Consider the following 13255-nt stretch of genomic DNA (forward strand, 5'->3'; position numbering starts at 1 on the left):
TAAATTTGAAAAACAGGATTCACGTGAGTATCAAGTAAGCATGTGCATGGAAGTTAAAGGGAGCTCTTTTTGAAGCTTGAGATCACAATATGCAGTAGGAACCAGGCCACAGAACAGTTCAGAAGGGACACATTTGCCGTATGTTGTGAACTTCACCTTGCCTGATTCCAAAAAGAGATGACTCTGAATCAGAACAACAATCCAGACCTGAAAATGCACACATTGGCTATGTCTACACTAGCGGCTTCTTGCGCGAGTAATATGCAAATGAGGCTAAGCGTGGAATATTGCCAAGCCTCATTTGCATACCTAATGAGCCACCATTTTTTTCAGAAGAGGCTCTTGCTCAAGAAGGAGCGTCTACACTGCCCCTTCTTGCGCAAGAAAAACCCTCTTGCGCAATGCCGTTACACCTATTATTTTTCAGGAAGAATGGCATTGTGCAACAGGGTTTTTCTTGCACAAGAAGGGGCAGTGTAGATGCTCCTTCTTGCGCAAGAGCCTCTTCTGAAAAAAATGGTGGCTCATTAGGTATGCAAATAAGGCGTGGCGATATTCCACACTTAGCCTCATTTGCATATTACTCGCACAAGAAGCCGTGAGTGTAGACATAGCCATTCTGTGTGACTCAAGAATCCAAACCCAGATACAAATCAGACAGATGGACAGTCAGTTCCATTCTATAAGCTGAGGAATGCAAAGTGATGGCCTTATCTCAGTGATTTTCAGCCTGCGGTTTCAGAGCCAGTGTGGTTTATCAGGGCATTGCAGGTGTTCCTTCAAGAAACCACGTTGGAGTTATATTTCAGGCAGAGCAAACAGACTGCTGATTACTGGAATACTCTTCCATGATAACTGATGCACACAAGGTGCTCTAGGGAGCACTGAGCTAACAAACTGGAGCTGACAGCATCCCTTTCAGTCAGCAAGGAAGGGAGGAGAGGAACAAACATCACATTCCTTCATAGACACTTAAAGAAGATGAGTGGGAGGACAACGCTTGTCCAAAAAAAAAAAAAAAAAAAAAAAGCCACTGAGACACAAAATAATTCTCTGAGGGATAGGGTGATGATATTTCTGTATGCTAAATATGGAACACCTGGTAAAATTAGTTGTATTCAAGTGAGTTCAATGTCAATCAATCAGAACTATGCAGTACCAACGTTCAAACTAATGTTGGCTGAGCCCCTGTTAAAAAGAAATGCTGCATAATTGGATTCTTTTTATTTACTCTCTTATCTTTAAGGCTTTAGAGTTCACACAGGGAGGTGAAGACTCACTGACCTTCCCTACCCAACTCTCTGCTTTCCATGCCTGGCTGGGCCTTCAGGATGGAACTGTCTCTCCCAGTACCTGGCACCACTTTTTCCTGAGGCAATACATGGAGGCAGGGACACACAGAGTGCTCTGTCTCCCAATTTCTGCCAGGACTCACACCAGAATGTAGACAGCAGCAGCCTTGTGGCAGGGTGCAGGGACTGAAACTGCTTCCAGCTGCAGGGGAGATGGAAAAGGGGAAAGGATGACCTGACTCATATCTTTGCAGGGCTCGTCCCTCCTTCCCATCCCCAGCATCTGTGCCTGTGAGCAGCTTGTCCCTTCTCGCCCACACAGTGCTGAAAGGCAGTTCATGCTTCCAGGCTGGTGCTAGTTATTGATATACACTAGCTGCCTCCTGTCCCTTGGCTACAGCGCGGGCAGGACGGGGTTAAGCCCTAAAAATGCATTGTGCACCGGAGGCCCAGGGAACCTGACTGGAGGGGTTTCAGTGAACCCAAGCAGAGATGTGGCTCAGCAAGGGAGGGTGCCCTAGGGTTGGAGCAGCCCCATGATCCCTGTGGGGCAGGATGCAGGCTAGGGATAGGGAGAGTTTGTGATAAGCCCCTGTCTGGGGGGTGGCTGTGGAGCCTGTAGGACTGGGGTGTGAATATGCTGGAAATCTCTTCTCCCCCATCTCCCTCCACACGCCAGAGCTTAGGGCTATGTCTAGACTGCCGCTTTTTATCAGAAAAAGGTACACAAATTGCGAAGCACAATTTTTTCCTTTTTCCAATAGTTTTTCCCTTTTTCTGATAGTTTTTTCGGAAGAGGCTTTTCAGAAGAGCCCTTCTTCCTAGTGGGAGGAGGAAAACAGGGCTTCCAAAAAAGCACATCTACTCTTCTGCAAAAAAAAGTAGAAGAGTAGACGTGTTCCCTGGACAGCATCCCAGAAAAAACTCCATAGTCTAGACCAGTGGTCCCCAACACGGTGCCCACGGGCGCCATGGCGCCCGTGGGGGCATTCGTGTGCACCCACCAAGTGCTCAGGGCTGGCCTGGCCCTGGGCACGTGGCGCACGCATGGTGCCAGAGCCGGCCCCGGGCGCGTGACACTTGGGGGGGCGCCGGCCCTGGGCGCGCGGTGCTTGGGGGGGGGGGAGGGACACCGGCCCCGGGCGCGCGGCTCTTGGAGGTGGCCCCGCCCCCAGGCATGCGGCAACCTCCAAAGGTTGGGGACCACTGGTCTAGACATAGCTTAGATGACGGGCAGAGAAGCTTCCCATGTCAGCACTGTGTGGGACTTTTGCATATGCAGGGCTTGGTCCTCTTGGCCAGTGCCCTGGGCTGGAGGGTAGGGCTTTCCTAGGGCACTGGCCCAGCTGGAGGCAATGGGGGAAGGAAGGAACCTGTTGGCTAGGCTGATGCTGAGCTGAGGACTCTGACCAGGGGCTGATTCTCTGCACAGTGCTGGGAACAGGATGTGCTCTGCCAGGGGAATATGGAGCAGTAGCAGGGAGCAGGGTGCGTGGGGATGAAGGGCCAAAGCAGGAAGTGAGAGGAGGAGCATCTAAAAGGCCAATGGTGGGCAGCAGAGGTGACACATAGCTGGCTGCTGCCTAGCAGGCACCAGCTGCCACAGAGTGCAGCAAGTGCTGTCTGGAAATGGGACAAGGGATGCACACAGCAGGGATTATGCTGACAGATCAGCAAGGGGAGCGTACAGCCCCGCATGCTGCAGCATTTACCAGCCACCAGCCTTGCATACCTACCCCTATCATTGGCCACTGACTCCTCCCACTCGCTGCTGATGAATGGGCGGCTGGCAAGAGGGTATCTAGCCAACAGTAGGACCCAGCAGTACTGAGGGGCAGGAGGGGAGACAGAAAATACAGGACAAATTGCCCATTTTAAAGAAAAGAACACTTGGAGGGCTTAAATATGGGCTGTTCCTTTACATATGGGATGTCTGATCACCCTACCCTGGGCGGTATCATTGGTCAGTAGTTGGAGCAGGAGAGTTAGGCTATGTTTCTGTAGTTATGTCTTTAAATTGGGGCAGGGAACTGTGGGCCAGATCTATAGAGCACTGCAGATCCACAGATATCCACTTTGTAGTCGTGATTATCCACATCTGTGGATGTTAGTGCAGAGACCCACAGCTCTTTTTTGTGGCTACAGATTTTGTATCCATGCAGGACTCTACAGATCCAGTCTGGCTTCCCGTAATCTGGCCTACGGTGAATCACTGGGCTACCCTTCCTTCTCTGCAGTGGGCGAACTGGTGCTAGCACTCAAGTCCTACTGCAAGTCTTTCTGCTTTGATGCTCCCCCTCTTCTACTGTGAGGCCAGAGGACTAGCTCCAGCTTGTCCGGCTGTGAGTAGGGTTGCCAGGTGTCTGGTATTGAACTGGACAGTTTGGTATTTTTGCCTCCTGTCCAGTAAAAAAATTCAGAAAATACCAGAAACCTAAAATGAAAATCCTGAGCTGTCCAGCTCAATAAAGAGGCATCCTGGAAACTCTAGTGCTTACCCGGTTCTGCAGGGGAGCTGTCCGGCCCCGCACAGGGAGGCAAGATGGCAGGCAGCTGCTGGCAGCATGTTAGAACCAAAAACCTCAAAAGCATTTCTTAAAGAGGCTATGCTCTTCTCTCTCTCTCTCTCTTTTTCCAGAAACCATCTGGCAACCCTAGCTGTGAGGGGCAGGTGGAACAGAAACCCAGAATCTCACCAAGGGCCAGATCAAGGGAAGATGGGGCCTGGAGCAGGCCCTGTGGAGCTAGAGTGCAAGGGTGCCCCTTGTCCTGAGTGTGTTTGTATGCCTTTATTTTGGTTTCTTGGGGGCCAGGACAGTGAGGATTTTTTTGTTTGTTTTTGTTTGTTTCTTGGGAGAGGGGCAAGTCAGTGAGGTTTGTTTCTTTTTGGTTTTTGTTTTGTTTTGTTTCTCTAGGGCTGGGCCAGCGAGGTTTTTTGTTTGGTTGGTTTCTTTTTGCTTCTCACTAGTGTGTGGCCCTCGAATTTTTAGGGGGGGTCAGTTGTCTCTTACTATAAAAAGATTCCCCATCCCTGCTTTAAATAATTTGGGAGACCTCTAATGGTCTTGTCTGTCTATCATGTTTCAAAAGGCACAAGAACCGGGCAAGGGCAGCAATGAGTATAGGTAGCTGGCAGGAGGTCACCTTCTAAGTGATCAGACCTACAGGTCAGAATCCAAATCCTAGAGGGAAAGCAAAGCTGCTACAGTTTTTGCTCTGGTTGCCCTGCTTCCTCAGACACCACAGCAATTTATTTTCAGGTTTGTTTTTTTGCTTTGCACTGTGTTTTTGGCCATGGAGCCTGAGTTTCCCTGGGCAGGCAATGGCCCCACACTGTGATGATGGAAGTTCTGCTGCATCTGCATGAGAGTATCATGACGTTTGCAGCAGAGCTAGATTCAGAGCCCAGCTTTGAGCCCCTCACTTAGGCTTCAGCCCTACTGCCCTTGCCCCCGAACTTATTCCTGGAGAGGCAAGTTTGGAGGCTGGACACCAGTTCTTACTGGTGGGACTAGCTTGTTATGCAGCAGTGGGACGACGACCAGTGGCTCCAAAACTTCCGGATGCGGAAGTCCACCTTCCAGGAGCTCTGAGCCTGGCTTGCCCCTGCCCTACAATGCCAGGACACCTGCTTGTGGGCAGTCATCCCCCTGGAGAAGCGCGTTGCTATTGCTCTGTAGAAGCTGGCCGCCCCCGACAGTTACCACTCAGTGGGACATCAGTTTGGTGTGGGGAGGTCTACTGTTGGGGCCGTCTTGATGGAGGTAAGTCACTCTTGGGGGATAGTTCATGGGGGCAGGAGGAGGGTGGATAAGGGGGACGGTCAGGACCGGGCACAGGGAATAGGGTGGGAGTGGTAGAAGCCTGCCTGGCCTCACCCTGCGGTGGTGCGGGAGGCACAGGGGGTTTGCCTGAGGGGGAGTTCTTGGGGTCCGGGAAGGGAGAGGTAAGGGAGCACCTTTCACCAGCTCACGCAACTCCACTCATGTCCTGTTATGTGTGTTTGTATTTGTCCCTTTCTGAAGGTGGTGACGGCCATCAATTAGGAACTGCTTCACAGGACTGTCTGCCTCGGAGACCTACATACCATCTTGGCCGAATTTGCGGGACTGGGTTTTCCGAACTGTGGTGGAGCACTCGATGGGACTCACATTCCAATTCGCGCACTACCCCATCGAGCAGCACAGTATTTTAATAGAAAGGGCTACTTTTCCATGGTGCTGTAGGCCTTGATCGACCACCGGGATAATTCACAGACATTTGTGTTGAGTGGTCAGGCTCGGCACACGATGCCCGCATATTCCAGAACTCCTACCTGTACTGCAGGCTGCAGACTGGGCATTCTTTCCAGAGAGGAACTATGCAGTCGGCGATGTGCAGATGCCTACATGCATTGTGATCGATGCGGCGTACCCCCTTATGCCCTGGCTCATGAAGCCCTCTACTGGTCACCTGAATGTGAGCAGGGAACTGTTTAACTCCTGCCTGAATCGGGCTCACTTCCAGGTGGAGTGCGCCTTTGGCTGTCTGAAGGGCAGATTTAGATGCCTGCTCACTTGGCTGGACATGGGGGAACACAACATCCCCGATGTGGTTGCAGAATGCTGTGTGCTGCACAACCTCGTGGAGAGGAAAGGGGAGGCCTTCCTCCCTGCATGGGGGACACAGGCTGATGTGGAGGGGAAGCATTTTGAGCAGCCCACCAGCTGGGCTTGTGCATTCGAGAAGCCCTGAGGGAGCAATTCTCCCAAGGAGGTCGATGATTTTCCCCAAGGCCTTCCAAATGTGGGATTGCCCCATGCCACCGATGCCTCCCTCCTCAAAATCCCTCCCAGCCCCATATTCACACATTGTACTCATTCATCACACACTGAGAACAGAGACAGGTGTTGGTGAAAAAATGTTTACAGTATATTTCACTGTTGTTTTTTTGAAAAACTAAAATACTCTTTTGTTCAGAAAAATAAAGTCTGAAGGACAGACTTTTATTTAAACAAAATAAAGTGCTTCCCTCAGGCTGTGTCTAGACTGCAGGGTTTTTTCGAAAAAAGTAGCCTTTTTTCAAACAAACGCCACCTGCGTCTAGACTACAGCCACATTCTTTCGAAATTAAATCGAAAGAACGCGGCTTTTCTTTCGACGGCGGTACTCCTCATTTCACGAGGAAGAACGCCTTTTTTCAAAAGTGCTCTTTCGAAAAAAGGCGTTCTTGAATGCAAACAGGGCTTTTTCGAAAGAGAGCATCCAGACTGCCTGGGTGCTCTCTTTCGAAAAAGCGACTTGCTGTTTCAAAAGTACTGCTTGCAGTCTAGACGCTCTTTTTCAAAAGAGGCTTGCAGTCTAGACGTAGCCTCAGTGACTCTCACAGGTGGGAAGGGGGAATGTCAACCTAGAAGGGGGGAGGGAGGCTCAGAGGTGAGGGCACTGCCTTGATGAATATCCCCTGGCACTTTGGCTGCGGAGGCATTTTCGCACACAGCCACGCATGTGGGCTGGGACAGTAGGGGGCTAGGCAGGGGGTGGGGCTGTACCTGGGTTTGGGATGGCAGGGACTGAGCGGGGGCACGGGCTGAAGGGGGGGCAGGCTGAGCAGGAGGAGCATGACCAGGCACAGGACCAGGGAAGGCCATGGCCTCCTGGATCGCAGCGCAAATTTTAGTGTGCTTCTGGACAAACTCGTCCAGCAAGTGCCTGTGCCACTCTGCCTCTGCCTCCATCCTCCAGTTCATTGCGTCCTGCATCCCTTTCAGGATCGAGATGTGCTAGCGCACCAGGTCCAAATACGTGCGCTAGTGCTGACGGATTCTCTGCAACCATCTGGGTTGTGGGGCAGGTGTGACACCCCCCTCCTGGTCAGCTGGTCTGACTATGGAGGACAAGAGGGAAAAGTCTTCAGTCATGCATGCTCACACTTTCCCTGAGAGGGCATGCCCTCCTTCTTCTCAGCAGTCAGTGCCTGTCCTAGGGTCAGAAGATGCATATGTGCATCTCAGGAAGGCATGGTGTGGCCTGGCCAGTAGTCATGGCCTCCCTGGAGCCCAGAAGGTGTGCAGGCCACCATCCAGCCCCCTGTTATGCACATCCCATGGCAAGCAGCACAGACAAGTGTCAGGCCACTGTTGGGATGCGTCTAAACTACATGGCTCCGTCAACGGAACCATGTAAATTAGGTAGGACAGCAAAGGGAAATGAAGTGGCAATTTGAAGAATTGTGTCTTCATTTAAATCAAAATGACCACCGTGCTGTGCCGCTCAGCTGATTGTCGGCACAGCGTGGCAGTCTAGATGGGGATCTGCCGACCCCAGAACCCTTAGTTGGCAGATCCTTTATGCCTCATGAAACAAGGCTTACAGGATCTGCCGATGAAGGGTTCTGGGGTCGGCAGATCCCCATCTAGACTGCCGCGCTGTGCCAACAATCATCTGATCGGCACAGCGCGGTGGCCATTTTGATTTAAATGAAGACGCAATTATTCAGATCGCTGCTTCATTTCTCTTTTTTGAGTAAACTAATCTACATGGCTCCATCGACGGAGCCATGTAGTTTAGACGTACCCTTGGAGTTCCCGCAGGTTGCTATGTGGCAATCCCAGTGTCCCCAACCCATGCCTGCCCCTGGCATCAGTGCCTCGCAGCCATGTGGTTGCAGGGGTAGGATGGCCCTTCCTGAGGTTGGCCATGTGTGTGCCCCCTCCCCCAGGCTGTGATCAGCATGACATCAGCAGTGCACTTTGCTCCCACCTGCCCTGCCCTGTGTGTGTTGGACCTTCACAGCACTTACCTGATGTTCCCTTCCTGGTGTCTGATGTTGTCTGGGAGGCCTGAGTGTGGGCGTCTGGTTCCTGGGTGCTCCTGGTGCTGTCTTCCTCCTCCTCCTCACGGGTCTCACCCTGGAGTGGCCACTGCTGCACAGTAGTCTTTCCTTGCCAGGCCATCAGCCAGTCGGGTGTAGATGTCCACGTTCCTCTGCCTGGACTGTGGGTCCTGAAGAGCCTCCTCCTGAGACCAGAGCTCCAAGGGAGGTCTTGGGGGACTTGTCCCTGGGACATGGCTCTGAGTTGCGTGACCAGAAAGAGCAGCACAGTCTCAGGGTCCTGGCTGGAGCTGGCTTGCTGCCAGAATGCTAATCCTGGGTGCCTGTGACGTTTAAAGATGGCTGCAGGCAGGAACAATAGTGGTGATTTTTTTGAGATCCTCCCCTTGTAACACTTAGTAACATGGTAACAAATTGGGCAAAATTAAGGGCCTATCCACTCTGTCCTGCATTAGGTAATTTATAGACTATGTCTACACATAGAGCTGGAGGTGTAAATTCCAGCTCAAGGAATATACCTCTCTTCTGACTGTGCTAGTCTTCTAAAAACAGTGTATAGTCCTGGCAGGAAGAGTTAGCTACCCCCTAAATGCGACTAGTTCTTGGATAGGTATGTATTTGGGGAGGTGATGCTCCTCAGCATCTACACTTTATTTTTAGCATGCTAACTTGATCAGAGCTAGCACAGACATGTCATCTCAAGAGGGAATTTACACCTTCTTCTCCAACGTAGAATTGCTATTGCTGTCAGATGCCTACCTTGTGACATAAAGTGATGCAGAAATACTGTTCACCACTTGGTGGTGCTAGCTGCCTGGGGAAAACAAATACCCATCTGGCTCAATGCCGCTCACTGGATTGCAGCAATTAGGTTTTGTCTGGGAATTAACCACAGCAGAAGCTACTGCAATTCAGGATGAATTTATAAGCTGCCTTCTCTACAAGACAGTCCCACATATTCTTGAGAAGCAAAGTATTATGCATACAGCTTAATAACTCAAATGGTTACTGCAATAATTGAGCTATTTAGAGTACCTGATGGCTTGGGCTGAAATCCCTGTTCCAGGGAGACAGAACAGGCATCCAGCCATCTAGGAGAAGTTCTTAGTAAACACCTCAGAGAGGGCTTTGCTAAACTACTTGCCAAACTACCCCTCCAACAATCCACATAGTTAGTAAACTGCATCTGCTGCTTCATGTAAGGAAGGAAAACATAGCCTGTGTCAGTGGAGAGGGATTTTGATTGGTATTTGCTATTGTGCCCAGATTTCGAGGACGTTTAAACATTTTTCCAAGAGCTAGTGGGTGAATAGTTCCACTCATGTTCCAAGGAAGTCTTTGCAGAAGGGGGATCTAAGAGGAAGCAGAATCCAGAAGAAGTACTCTTGTTAAGGGTCCAACATTTACAGAAATTCACAGTTCAACTGCGAGATCCTGCTGACACATGGCAGGGACTGTCTTAGTCCAGGAATAACCTCCATGTTTTCTTTTTCACTATATACTAGGGATGTAAAATCCTGTTCATTGGTTAAACAGGTAAACATAGCGCTGACACGGTGTTTAACCGTTTAACTGATTAAAGGGGTATGTGGGCAGGGGCTGGTCCAGCGGCCTTCCCCCCGCCACCTTCTGGAGTTGGGCTTAGGGTTGCCAGATGGTTTCAACAAAAATACTGGACACACTTGACATTACATCACAATCTACATTACATCTTATTTAGAAAATACTGGACATTTCTATTTTCTCAATTTGTTTCCCCAACAGAAAGCTCAAATACTGGACTGTCTGGTTCAAAACCAGACACCTGGCAACCCTAGTTGGGCTAGAGTGGTCCCTGCTGTAGGGGAGTGGCCATGCTGTGGTTCCTCACCGTCCGCTCCCCCCGCCCGCCGCTGGCTGACACCTTTGCTACCGCTTCCTTTGCAGGGGCTGCCACTGCTGCTGTGGCTACCTCTTCCAGCCTTCACACGGGGGGGGGGGGGGGGGGGGCCTGGCGGGGCTGGAAAAGCCCTCTGCCCATGTACTGGGTACTGGTTAACCATTACCTGGTAAGCATCACCTGCTAAGGGTGATACTTACTAATAGCTGTTTAATTGACTGCCCATTAACATCCCTATTATGGACCCAACCCTGATATCCCTGCTTATTTGTTACTCAAGCAAAAATCTTAAAAGTTCTACTCCTTTTAAGTGAGAATTTTGCCTGGGTCCAAATTTGAGTCAGGATCTTGCTCTGCATTTGGTCTGGATCATTGTGAACACTTTGCTCATTAAACCCATTTACTGGGGCACTGTTAGCACCCAGTGTAGTAGGTGGTACAATATAAATCACTTACTCAAGAGTAGCTGCACTTCTAGGGTGCGTTGACATAGCACCCTTAGCTTAAAATAAGCTACGCAGTTTGCACTATGCTATTAGCCAGGATGAGTAGGAATGGTGTCCTTAGCCTCTGTTTGTCTGGAAATGGGTGACAGGAGAGGGATCACATGAGGATTACCTGTTGTGTTCCCTCACTCTGGGGCATCTAATATTGACCACTATTGGCAAACCGGATACTGGGCTGGATGGACCTTTGGTCTGACCCAGTATGGCCATTCTTATGTTCTTATTTCGAGTGTGTTTTGAAATAGCTTATTTCATAAGACAGCACCAAATTTCGAAATAACTCGCTATTCTGAAATGCCTCTTTGCCCTCATGGAACGAGGGTTACCGGGACATCAGAATAAGCTGCCTGTTATTTTGAAATCTATTTCAAAACAATGGACTGCTTCAATAGACACAGAATAGCTATTTCGGGATACTTCCAGTATCCTGAAATAGCTCTGCAGTGTAGACGTAGCCCTGTAGGCCTCACCTCACCTTTAAAGCAAGTATTCTTAAGGGACACTGGAGGGGAAGTATGGACCCCTCCCACCTTTTTCCCCAGTAGCAAGCTACCTGTGCCTCATATGAGAAGATTTAAATAAATAACATTTTAGGGAGCACAGTCTAATGAGAGGGAGGCAGTGTGAGCCAGAGGAGAAGACACCGGACTACGACTCAGGAAACCTAGGTCTTCCCTGGGCTCTCCCTGCTCTGTGACCTGGACAAGCTACTTGTCCTCTTATTGCCCCATTTTCCCCATCTGTAAAATGAAAATAGTGATATTTGCTCTTTTAGCTCTCTGGATGACAAGTGCTATGGAAAAGCTAAGTGTTAGTAATAGTTAGAGAAGGAAGCTGAGGCTCCTGAAACCTAATGGCAGTTGTGACACTTTCTTACTATTTGATCTAGAATACTTTTTTTAAGGCTCAGTTCCCAAAAGTGTGTGCCTAAGAAGATGTCCAAATTCCTTGTTTGCATATACTGTCATTTAATCAGGACTTAGATGAACAAAGTATGGGATCTGGGGAACAGCTATAACTTTTGCTGCATCTTCTGACCACTTTCCTCAGTCTTTCAGCATCACTGCAATCTCGTCTTGATTCAACCTCAGCCAGCTTGCCCTCATCCCTGCCCCAGACATCACATAAGGCTCTTGAATGCATTACAAGTTGAACCTCTCTAGTCCAGCACCCTCGGGACCTGACCAGTGCTGAATCAGAGAATTTGCCAAACTACAGGAGGTTATTTTGTCTAGCAGCATTGCCAATGCTCTCACTGCTTACTGGGCTCATAGAAGACATTTAGGGGTAAATTAGAGTAGGGATGTAAGCGAATAGTTAAGTACTTGACTACTCGCTTCTCCCCCACCCTTTTTGCCTCTGTATCAGAGGCAGTAAAGGGGGGTGGGAGCAGGAGCAGGTAATGGGGGAGCTGGCTTAAAACCTGGTTCTGCCCAGCACCATCTTTGTAGTGCTGCCTGCCTCCCCTGCTTTTGCCTCTATCAAAGGCAGCAGCGGGCGAGAGATAGGGGAGGCTGCTGTGAGGCAGCCTCTGCCTGCAACAAGCTGAGGCTTACCGCAGGCAGAGGCTGCTTTGGCAACAGCCCCTGTTTGCAGTGGCCCAGGTTGGCCATGGACAGGGATTGCTGCTGGAGCAGCCTCTGCCCACAGCCCAACTGGGCTGCTGTAGACAGGGGCTGCTGGACCCAGGGCAAGCTGGGACCAAGCAGTCCTGGCTCACATGGTCCTGGACTGCTGCGGCTCTGCCTTTTAAATGTAGTAAGAGCTGGGTGGCTCTTACTACATTTAAAAGGCAGAGCTGCAGCGGTCCAGGAACTGGTGCGAGCTGGGACTGCTCAGTCTCGGCTTGTACCAAGACCTGGACCTACTCCGCTGTGGCTCTGCCTTTTAAATGTAGTAAGAGCTCAGTTCCAGCTCAGCCACCCGCGCTGCAGCTCTGCCTTTTAAATGTAGTAAGTGCCCGGTGGCTCTTACTACATTTAAAATACAGAGCCACAACAGTCCTGGAACTGGCATGAGCTGGGACTGCTTAGTCCCCGCTTGCGCCAGCTTTGGGAACTACCTCCGCTATGGCTCTGCAGAGTGCCTCTGTTTATCGACTTATCGTGTTGTTGATAGAAATTGTATTGACTACATGATTAGCCAAATACCCACTTCTTAATATCCTTAAATTAGAGCTAATAACAGCACAGAACACCAGGACTGGTGGCTGTAAAAAAAACTTTCTAGGACCACAGGAAATTTGGCCACACCCATGAAAAGTGGACAACCAGCTAATTAAAATCATGCCAGACCATGGATGTTGTCAGACTAGAGAGTGTTGGACTAGAGAGGGTTAACCTGTACTGAGATGAGTAGATATGGGGACATGGGGCTGCCACTCTTCAGCATAGCCCATGTTTCCTTACTAATCCTCAGACTGGCCCACATTCCTGCTGAATAAGGGTACGTGCAAGGAGTAGGGGGAATAAGTAAGACAAGCTGGAATCTTCTGGAAACACGTTGAGAATACCCTATGAAAGAAGAGCCGTTTGCGTGTGCAGTCAGAGATGTAAGTATTTATGTAGTTACAGCAGGTATCACAACGTCTACACGTGGAGCTCGGGATTTCACTCTTAATTTGCACAGACATAAATGCACTAGATCTGCTCTATGTAGCATGTAAAAAATAGCTGTGTAGCAGAGCCAGTAGTGAGTAGGTGGGCTTGCATTCACATGACTAGCTTGTGCCATTGCTTGCCACTGTCCATGCTGTTGCAGCTAC

Source organism: Pelodiscus sinensis, chromosome 4 (genome assembly GCF_049634645.1).
Source record: "Pelodiscus sinensis isolate JC-2024 chromosome 4, ASM4963464v1, whole genome shotgun sequence".
NCBI classification, from domain to species: domain Eukaryota; kingdom Metazoa; phylum Chordata; order Testudines; family Trionychidae; genus Pelodiscus; species Pelodiscus sinensis.